The sequence below is a fragment of the Falco cherrug genome, unplaced genomic scaffold (genome assembly GCF_023634085.1).
Source record: "Falco cherrug isolate bFalChe1 unplaced genomic scaffold, bFalChe1.pri scaffold_32, whole genome shotgun sequence".
Lineage (NCBI taxonomy): Eukaryota > Metazoa > Chordata > Aves > Falconiformes > Falconidae > Falco > Falco cherrug.
The window spans coordinates 484,246-495,307 of record NW_026599478.1 but is presented as its reverse complement, the minus strand read 5'-3'; positions in this window follow the sequence as shown (position 1 = coordinate 495,307).

Genomic DNA, 11,062 nt, shown 5'->3' with positions numbered 1-11,062 from the left:
CCAGCTTACCACAGCCTACCACAGCCCGTCTCAGTTCACCACAGCCCACCGCAGCCCGTCCTGGCCCACCGCAGCCCGTCCCGGCCCACCGCAGCCCGGCCCGGCCCACCGCAGCCCGTCCTGGCCGACCGCAGCCCAGCCCGGCCCACCGCAGCTTGGCCCGGCCCACCGCAGCCCGTCCCGGCCCACCGCAGCCCGTCCCAGACCACCACAGCCTGTCCCAGCCCACCACAGCACATACAGCCCATCACAGCCCGTCCCAGCCCACCACAGCCCGTCCCAGCCCACCACAGCCCATCCCAGCCCGTCACAGGCCACCAGAACTTGTCCCGGCCCACCAGAGTCCGTCCCAAGCCACCACGGCCCGTCCCAGCCCACCACAGACCACCACAGTTCATCCCAGCCCAACACAGTTCGTCCCAGCCCGCCACGGCCCGTCCCCGCCCACCACGGCCCGTCCCAGCCCACCACAGCCCACCACAGTTTGTCCCGGCCCACCACGGCCTGTCCCAGCCCACCACAGCCCGTCCCAGCCCACCACAGGCCACTACAGCACACCACAGGCCACTACTAGCACACCACAAGCTGTCACAGCTCATCCCAGCCCGTCACAGCTCGTCCCAGCCCGTCCCAGCCCACCACAGCATGTCCCAGGCCCCCACAGCCCACCACAGCCAGTCCCGGCTCACCACAGCCCGTCCCAGCCCACGACGGCCTGTCTCAGCCCACCACGGCCCATCCCAGCCCACCACGGCCCGTGCCAGCCCACCACGGCCCGTGCCAGCCCACCACGGCCCATCTCAACTCACCGCAGCCCGTCCCAGCCCAACACGGCCCAGCCCGTCCCGCCACGGCCCGTCCCTACCCACCACGGCCCGTCCCAGCCCGTCCCAGCCCGCCACGGCCCGTCCCAGCCCGCCACGGCCCGTCCCAGCCCACCACAGTCCACCAAAGCCCGTCTAAGCTCACTAGAACACACCAAAGCCAGTCCCAGCCAACCACAGCCCGTTCCAGCCCACCACAGACCATCCCAGCGCACCACAGCCCGTCCCAGCCCCTCCCTGCCTATCTCAGCCCGTCTCAGCTCACCACAACCCACCACAGCCCACCACAGCCCGTCCCAGCCCACCACAGACCGTCCCAGCACACCACAGCCCGTCCCAGCTTACCACAGCCCACCACAACTCGTCTCAGCTCACCACAGCCCACCACAGCCCGTCCCGGCCCACTACAACTCATCCCAGGCCACCACAGCCCGTCCCAGGCCACCACAGCCCGACCCAGCCCACCAGAGCCCGTCCCGGCGCACCACAGCCCGTCCCTGAGCACCACAGCCCGTCCCAGCCCACCACAGACCACCACAGACTGTCCCTGCCCACCACAGCCCTTCCCAGTTTACAACAGCCCGTCTCAGCCCACCACAGCCCGTCCCAGCCCACCACAGCCCGTCCCAGCCCGTCCCAACCCACCACAGCCTGTCCCAGCCCACCACAGCCCGTCCCAGCCCACCACAGCCCACCACAGCCCGTCCCAGCTTACCATAGCCCACCACAGCCCGTCTCAGTTCATCCCAGCCCACCACAGCCCGTCCCAGCCTACAACAGCCCGTCTCAGCCCACCACAGCCCGTCCCAGCCCACCACAGCCCGTCCCAGCCCGTCCCAACCCACCACAGCCTGTCCCAGCCCACCACAGCCCGTCCCAGCTTACCACAGCCCACCACAGCCCGTCCCAGCTTACCATAGCCCACCACAGCCCGTCTCAGTTCATCACAGCCCACAACAGCCCGTCCCGGCCCACTACAACTCGTCCCAGCCCACCACAGCCCGTCCCAGCCCACCACAGCCCGTCCCAGCCCACCACAGCCCGTCCCAGCCCACCACAGCCCACCACAGCCCGTCCCAGCCCGGCACAGGCCACCAGAGCTTGTCCCGGCCCACCACAGTCCGTCCCGAGCCACCACGGCCCGTCCCAGCAAACCACGACTGACCACAGCCCGTCCCCGCCCACCACGGCCTGTCCCAGCCCACCACAGCTCGTCCCAGCCCACCATGCCTTACCACTGCCCACCACAGCCTACCACGGCCCACCACAAACCGTCCCAGTTCACCACAGCCTGTCCCAGCTTACCACAGCGCACCACAGCCCGTCTCAGCTCACCACAGCCCACCACAGCCCGTCCCGGCCCACCACAGCCCGTCCCTGACCACGAAAGCCCGTTCCAGCCCACTACAACCCGTCCCAGCTGACCAGAGCCCGTCCCAGCCCACCACAGCCCGTCCTGGCTCACCACAGCCAGTCCCAGCTCACCACAACCCACCACAGCCCGCCCAAGCCCACCACAGCACACCACAGCCCACCAAAGCACACCACAGCCCACCACAGCCCGTCCCAGCCCACCACAGGCCGTTCCAGACCACCACAGCCCGTCCCAGCTCGTCCCAGCCTGTCCCAGCCCACCACGTCCCGTAACAGCCCACCACGGCCCACCACAGCCCGTCCTGGCCCACCACAGCCCGTCCCGGCCCACCACAGCCCACCAAAGCCCGTCCCAGCTCACCAGAACCCACCACAGCCCACCACAGTCCGTCCCGGCCCACTACAACTCGTCCCAGCCCACCACAGCCCACCACGGCCCGTCCCGGCCGACCACAGCCCATCCCTGAACCACCACAGCCCGTCCCAGCCCACCACGGCCCGGCCCGGCCCACCACGGCCCGGCCCGGCCCACCACGGCCCGTCTCAGCCCAGCACGTCCCGGCCCACCACAGCCCGTCCCAGCTTACCACAGCCCACCACAGCCCGTCTCAGTTCACCACAGCCCACCACAGCCCGTCTCAGTTCATCACAGCCCACCGCAGCCCGTCCCGGCCCACCGCAGCCCGTCCCGGCCCACCGCAGCCCGTCCCGGCCGACCGCAGCCCATCCCGGCCCACCGCAGCCTGTCCCGGCCCACCGCAGCATGTCCCGGCCCACCGCAGCCCGTCCCAGCCCACCACAGCCCGTCCCAGCCCACCACAGCCTGTCCCAGCCCACCACAGCACATACAGCCCACCAAACCCCGTCCCAGCCCACCACAGCCCATCCCAGCCCGTCACAGGCCACCAGAGCTTGTCCCGGCCCACCAGAGTCCGTTCCGAGCCACCACGGCCCGTCCCAGCCCACCACAGACCACCACAGTTCATCCCAGCCCACCACAGTCCGTCCCAGCCCGCCATGGCCCGTCCCCGCCCACCACGGCCCGTCCCAGCCCACCACAGCCCACCACAGTTTGTCCCCGCCCACCACGGCCTGTCCCAGCCCACCACGGCCCGTGCCAGCCCACCACGGCCCATCTCAACTCACCGCAGCCCGTCCCAGCCCAACACGGCCTAGCCCGTCCCACCACGGCCCGTCCCTACCCGCCAAGGCCCGTCCCAGCCCGCCACGGCCCGTCCCAGCCCACCACAGCTCGTCCCAGCCCACCACGGCCCGTCCCAGCCCACCACAGCTCGTCCCAGCCCACCACAGCCCGTCCCAGCCCACCACAGTCCACCAAAGCCCGTCTAAGCTCACTAGAACCCACCACAGCCCGTCCCAGCCAACCACAGCCCGTTCCAGCCCACCACAGACCATCCCAACGCACCACAGCCCGTCCCAGCCACTCCCTGCCCGTCTCAGCCCGTCTCAGCTCACCACAACCCACCACAGCCCACCACAGCCCACCACAGCCCGTCCCAGCCCACCACAGACCATCCCAGCACACCACAGCCCACCACAGCCCGTCCCGGCCCACTACAACTCGTCCCAGGCCACCACAGCCCGTCCCAGGCCACCACAGCCCGACCACAGCCCACCAGAGCCCGTCCCGGCCCACCACAGCCCGTCCCTGAGCACCACAGCCCGTCCCAGCCCACCACAGACCACCACAGACTGTCCCAGCCCACCACAGCCCGTCCCAGCCCACCACTGCCCACCACAGCCTGTCCCGGCCCACTACAACTCGTCCCAGCCCACCACAGGCCACCACAGCCCACCACAGCCCGTCCCAGCCCACCACAACCCGTCCCAGCCCACCACAGCCCGTCCCAGCCCGTCCCAGCCCACCACAGGCCGTCACAGCCTGGCACAGGCCACCAGAGCTTGTCCCGGCCAACCACAGTCTGTCCCGAGCCACCACGGCCCGTCCCAGCCGACCACGACTGACCACTGCCCGTCCCAGCCCACCACGGCCTGCCCCAGCCCACCACAGCTCGTCCCTGCCCACCACAGCCCATCACAGCCCACCATGCCTTACCACTGCCCACCACGGCCCACCACAAACCGTCCCAGTTCACCACAGCCTGTCCCAGCTTACCACAGCGCACCACAGCCCGTCTCAGCTCACCACAGCCCGTCCCGGCCCACCACAGCCCGTCCCTGACCACGAAAGCCCGTTCCAGCCCACTACAACCCGTCCCAGCTGACCAGAGCCCGTCCTGGCCCACCACAGCCCGTCCTGGCCCACCACAGCCAGTCCCAGCTCACCACAACCCACCACAGCCCGCCCAAGCCCACCACAGCACACCACAGCCCACCACAGCCCGTCCAAGCCCACCACAGCACACCACAGCCCACCACAGCCCGTCCAAGCCCACCACAGCACGTTCCGGACCACCACAGCCCGTCCCAGCTCGTCCAAGCCCGTCCCAGCCCACCACGTCCCGTCCCAGTCCACCACGTCGCGTCCCAGGCAACCACGGCCCACCACAGCCCGTCCTGGCCCACCACAGCCCGTCCCGGCCCACCACAGCCCACCACAGCCCGTCCCAGCCCGTCCCAGCCCACCAGAGCCCGTGCCAGCTTACCACAGCCCGTGCCAGCCCATCTCAGCTCACCACAGCCCACCACAGACCGTCCCAGCACACCACAGCCCGTCCCAGCCAACCACAGCCCGTGCCAGCCAACCACAGCCCGTCCCAGCCAACCACAGCCCACCACAGACCACCACAGCCCGTCCCAGCCCACCACAGCCCTTTCCACACCACCAGAGCCCATCCCAGCCCACCACAACCCGTCCAAGCCCACCACAGCCTGTTCCAGCCCACCACAGCCCGTGCCAGCCCGTCCCAGTTTGTGCCAGCTTTTCCCAGCCCGTGCCAGCCCGTCCCAGCCCACCACAGCCCATCCCAGCCCACCACAGCATGTCCCAGCCCACCACAGCATGTCCCAGGCAACCACTGACCACCACAGCCCGTCCCAGTCTGTCCAGGCCCATCCCAGCCCACCACAGCCCGTCCCAGCCTAGAGCAGCCCGTCCCAGCCCACCATAGCCCGTCCCAGCCAACCACAGCCCACCACAGCCCGTCCCAGCCCACGACAGCCCGTTCCAGCCCACCACAGCCTGTCCCAGCCCACCACAGCCCACCAAAGCCCGTCTAAGCTCACCAGAACCCACCACAGCCCACCACGGCCCGTCCCAGCCCACCAAGGCCTTTCCCAGCCCACCACGGCCCGTCCCAGCCCACCACAGACCGTCCCAGCACACCACAGCCCACCAAAGCCCGTCTAAGCTCACCAGAACCCACCACAGCCCACCACAGTCCGTCCCGGCCCACTACAACTCGTCCCAGCCCACCACAGACCACCACAGCCTGTTCCAGACCACCAGAGCCCGTCTTAGCGCACCACAGACCGTCCCAGCCCACCAAAGCCCGTCCCAGCCCACCACAGCCCGTCACCGCCCAGCACAGACCATCCCCACCCACCATAGCCGGTCCCCGCCCACCACAGCCGGTCCCAGCTCGTCCCAGCCCTTCCCAGCTCACCACAGCCCGTCCCAGCCCACCACAGCCCATCACAGACCGTCCCAGCCCACCAGAGCCCGTCCCAGCTTACCACAGCCCGTGCCAGCCCGTCTCAGCTCACCACAGCCCACCACAGCCCGTCCCAGCCCACCACAGCCCGTCCCAGCCCACCACAGCCCACCACAGCCCGTCTCAGCTCACCACAGCCCACCACAGCCCGTCCCAGCCCACCACAGCCCGTCCCAGCCCACCACAGCCCGTCCCAGCCAACCACAGCCCTTTCCACACCACCAGAGCCCGTCCCAGCCCACCATAGCCCGTCCCAGCCCACCACAGCCTGTCCTAGCCCACCACAGCCCGTTCCAGCCCACCACAGCCCACCACAGCCCGTCCCAGTCCGTGCCAGCTCGTTCCAGCCCGTGCCAGCTCGTTCCAGCCCGTCCCAGCCCGTGCCAGCCCGTCCCAGCCCACCACAGCCCGTCCCAGCCCACCACAGCCCACCACAGCCCGTCCCAGCCCACCACAGCATGTCCCAGCCCACCACAGCCCGTCCCAGGCAACCACTGACCACCACAGCCCGTCCCAGTCTGTCCCAGCCCATCCCAGCCCACCACAGCCCGTCCCAGCCAACCACAGCCCACCACAGCCCGTCCCAGCCCACCACGGCCCGTCTCAGCTCACCACAGCCCGTCCCTACCCACCACAGCCCGTCCCAGCCCACCACAGCCCATCCCAGCCCGTTCCAAACCACCACAGCCCGTCCCAGCCCACCACAGCCCGTCCCAGCCCACCACAGCCCGTTCCAGCCCACCACAGCCTGTCCCAGGCAACCACAGCCCACCAAAGCCCGTCTAAGCTCACCAGAACCCACCACAGCCCACCACAGCCCACCACAGTCCGTCCCGGCCCACTACAATTCGTCCCAGCCCACCACAGCCCATCCCTGAAGCACCACAGCCCGTCCCAACCCACCACAACCCGTCCCAGCCCACCACAGCCCGTCCCAGCCCACCACGGCCCTTCCCAGCCCACCAGAGTCCGTCCCAGCCCACCACGGCCCGTCCCAGCCCACCACAGCCCGTGCCAGCCCACCACAGCCCGTCTCAGCCCACCACAGCTCGTCCCAGCCCACCACAGCCCGTGCCAGCCCACCACAGCCCGTCCCAGTCCATCTCAGCTCACCAAAACCAACCACAGCCCGTTCCAGCCCACTACAACCCGTCCCAGCTGACCAGAGCCCGTCCCAGCCCACCACAGCCCGTCCCGGCCCACCACAGCCCGTCCCAGCTCACCACAACCCACCACAGCCCGCCCAAGCCCACCACAGCACACCACAGCCCACCACAGCACACCACAGCCCATCCCTGAACCACCACAGCCCGTCCCAGCCCACCACGGCCCCGCCCGGCCCACCACAGCCCGGCCCGGCCCACCACGGCCCGTCCCAGCACGTCGCGGCCCACCACAGCCCGTCCCAGCTTACCACAGCCTACCACAGCCCGTCTCAGTTCACCACAGCCCACCGCAGCCCGTCCTGGCCCACCGCAGCCCGTCCCGGCCCACCGCAGCCCGGCCCGGCCCACCGCAGCCCGTCCTGGCCGACCGCAGCCCAGCCCGGCCCACCGCAGCTTGGCCCGGCCCACCGCAGCCCGTCCCGGCCCACCGCAGCCCGTCCCAGACCACCACAGCCTGTCCCAGCCCACCACAGCACATACAGCCCATCACAGCCCGTCCCAGCCCACCACAGCCCGTCCCAGCCCACCACAGCCCATCCCAGCCCGTCACAGGCCACCAGAACTTGTCCCGGCCCACCAGAGTCCGTCCCAAGCCACCACGGCCCGTCCCAGCCCACCACAGACCACCACAGTTCATCCCAGCCCAACACAGTTCGTCCCAGCCCGCCACGGCCCGTCCCCGCCCACCACGGCCCGTCCCAGCCCACCACAGCCCACCACAGTTTGTCCCGGCCCACCACGGCCTGTCCCAGCCCACCACAGCCCGTCCCAGCCCACCACAGGCCACTACAGCACACCACAGGCCACTACTAGCACACCACAAGCTGTCACAGCTCATCCCAGCCCGTCACAGCTCGTCCCAGCCCGTCCCAGCCCACCACAGCATGTCCCAGGCCCCCACAGCCCACCACAGCCAGTCCCGGCTCACCACAGCCCGTCCCAGCCCACGACGGCCTGTCTCAGCCCACCACGGCCCATCCCAGCCCACCACGGCCCGTGCCAGCCCACCACGGCCCGTGCCAGCCCACCACGGCCCATCTCAACTCACCGCAGCCCGTCCCAGCCCAACACGGCCCAGCCCGTCCCGCCACGGCCCGTCCCTACCCACCACGGCCCGTCCCAGCCCGTCCCAGCCCGCCACGGCCCGTCCCAGCCCGCCACGGCCCGTCCCAGCCCACCACAGTCCACCAAAGCCCGTCTAAGCTCACTAGAACACACCAAAGCCAGTCCCAGCCAACCACAGCCCGTTCCAGCCCACCACAGACCATCCCAGCGCACCACAGCCCGTCCCAGCCCCTCCCTGCCTATCTCAGCCCGTCTCAGCTCACCACAACCCACCACAGCCCACCACAGCCCGTCCCAGCCCACCACAGACCGTCCCAGCACACCACAGCCCGTCCCAGCTTACCACAGCCCACCACAACTCGTCTCAGCTCACCACAGCCCACCACAGCCCGTCCCGGCCCACTACAACTCATCCCAGGCCACCACAGCCCGTCCCAGGCCACCACAGCCCGACCCAGCCCACCAGAGCCCGTCCCGGCGCACCACAGCCCGTCCCTGAGCACCACAGCCCGTCCCAGCCCACCACAGACCACCACAGACTGTCCCTGCCCACCACAGCCCTTCCCAGTTTACAACAGCCCGTCTCAGCCCACCACAGCCCGTCCCAGCCCACCACAGCCCGTCCCAGCCCGTCCCAACCCACCACAGCCTGTCCCAGCCCACCACAGCCCGTCCCAGCCCACCACAGCCCACCACAGCCCGTCCCAGCTTACCATAGCCCACCACAGCCCGTCTCAGTTCATCCCAGCCCACCACAGCCCGTCCCAGCCTACAACAGCCCGTCTCAGCCCACCACAGCCCGTCCCAGCCCACCACAGCCCGTCCCAGCCCGTCCCAACCCACCACAGCCTGTCCCAGCCCACCACAGCCCGTCCCAGCTTACCACAGCCCACCACAGCCCGTCCCAGCTTACCATAGCCCACCACAGCCCGTCTCAGTTCATCACAGCCCACAACAGCCCGTCCCGGCCCACTACAACTCGTCCCAGCCCACCACAGCCCGTCCCAGCCCACCACAGCCCGTCCCAGCCCACCACAGCCCGTCCCAGCCCACCACAGCCCACCACAGCCCGTCCCAGCCCGGCACAGGCCACCAGAGCTTGTCCCGGCCCACCACAGTCCGTCCCGAGCCACCACGGCCCGTCCCAGCAAACCACGACTGACCACAGCCCGTCCCCGCCCACCACGGCCTGTCCCAGCCCACCACAGCTCGTCCCAGCCCACCATGCCTTACCACTGCCCACCACAGCCTACCACGGCCCACCACAAACCGTCCCAGTTCACCACAGCCTGTCCCAGCTTACCACAGCGCACCACAGCCCGTCTCAGCTCACCACAGCCCACCACAGCCCGTCCCGGCCCACCACAGCCCGTCCCTGACCACGAAAGCCCGTTCCAGCCCACTACAACCCGTCCCAGCTGACCAGAGCCCGTCCCAGCCCACCACAGCCCGTCCTGGCTCACCACAGCCAGTCCCAGCTCACCACAACCCACCACAGCCCGCCCAAGCCCACCACAGCACACCACAGCCCACCAAAGCACACCACAGCCCACCACAGCCCGTCCCAGCCCACCACAGGCCGTTCCAGACCACCACAGCCCGTCCCAGCTCGTCCCAGCCTGTCCCAGCCCACCACGTCCCGTAACAGCCCACCACGGCCCACCACAGCCCGTCCTGGCCCACCACAGCCCGTCCCGGCCCACCACAGCCCACCAAAGCCCGTCCCAGCTCACCAGAACCCACCACAGCCCACCACAGTCCGTCCCGGCCCACTACAACTCGTCCCAGCCCACCACAGCCCACCACGGCCCGTCCCGGCCGACCACAGCCCATCCCTGAACCACCACAGCCCGTCCCAGCCCACCACGGCCCGGCCCGGCCCACCACGGCCCGGCCCGGCCCACCACGGCCCGTCTCAGCCCAGCACGTCCCGGCCCACCACAGCCCGTCCCAGCTTACCACAGCCCACCACAGCCCGTCTCAGTTCACCACAGCCCACCACAGCCCGTCTCAGTTCATCACAGCCCACCGCAGCCCGTCCCGGCCCACCGCAGCCCGTCCCGGCCCACCGCAGCCCGTCCCGGCCGACCGCAGCCCATCCCGGCCCACCGCAGCCTGTCCCGGCCCACCGCAGCATGTCCCGGCCCACCGCAGCCCGTCCCAGCCCACCACAGCCCGTCCCAGCCCACCACAGCCTGTCCCAGCCCACCACAGCACATACAGCCCACCAAACCCCGTCCCAGCCCACCACAGCCCATCCCAGCCCGTCACAGGCCACCAGAGCTTGTCCCGGCCCACCAGAGTCCGTTCCGAGCCACCACGGCCCGTCCCAGCCCACCACAGACCACCACAGTTCATCCCAGCCCACCACAGTCCGTCCCAGCCCGCCATGGCCCGTCCCCGCCCACCACGGCCCGTCCCAGCCCACCACAGCCCACCACAGTTTGTCCCCGCCCACCACGGCCTGTCCCAGCCCACCACGGCCCGTGCCAGCCCACCACGGCCCATCTCAACTCACCGCAGCCCGTCCCAGCCCAACACGGCCTAGCCCGTCCCACCACGGCCCGTCCCTACCCGCCAAGGCCCGTCCCAGCCCGCCACGGCCCGTCCCAGCCCACCACAGCTCGTCCCAGCCCACCACGGCCCGTCCCAGCCCACCACAGCTCGTCCCAGCCCACCACAGCCCGTCCCAGCCCACCACAGTCCACCAAAGCCCGTCTAAGCTCACTAGAACCCACCACAGCCCGTCCCAGCCAACCACAGCCCGTTCCAGCCCACCACAGACCATCCCAACGCACCACAGCCCGTCCCAGCCACTCCCTGCCCGTCTCAGCCCGTCTCAGCTCACCACAACCCACCACAGCCCACCACAGCCCACCACAGCCCGTCCCAGCCCACCACAGACCATCCCAGCACACCACAGCCCACCACAGCCCGTCCCGGCCCACTACAACTCGTCCCAGGCCACCACAGCCCGTCCCAGGCCACCACAGCCCGA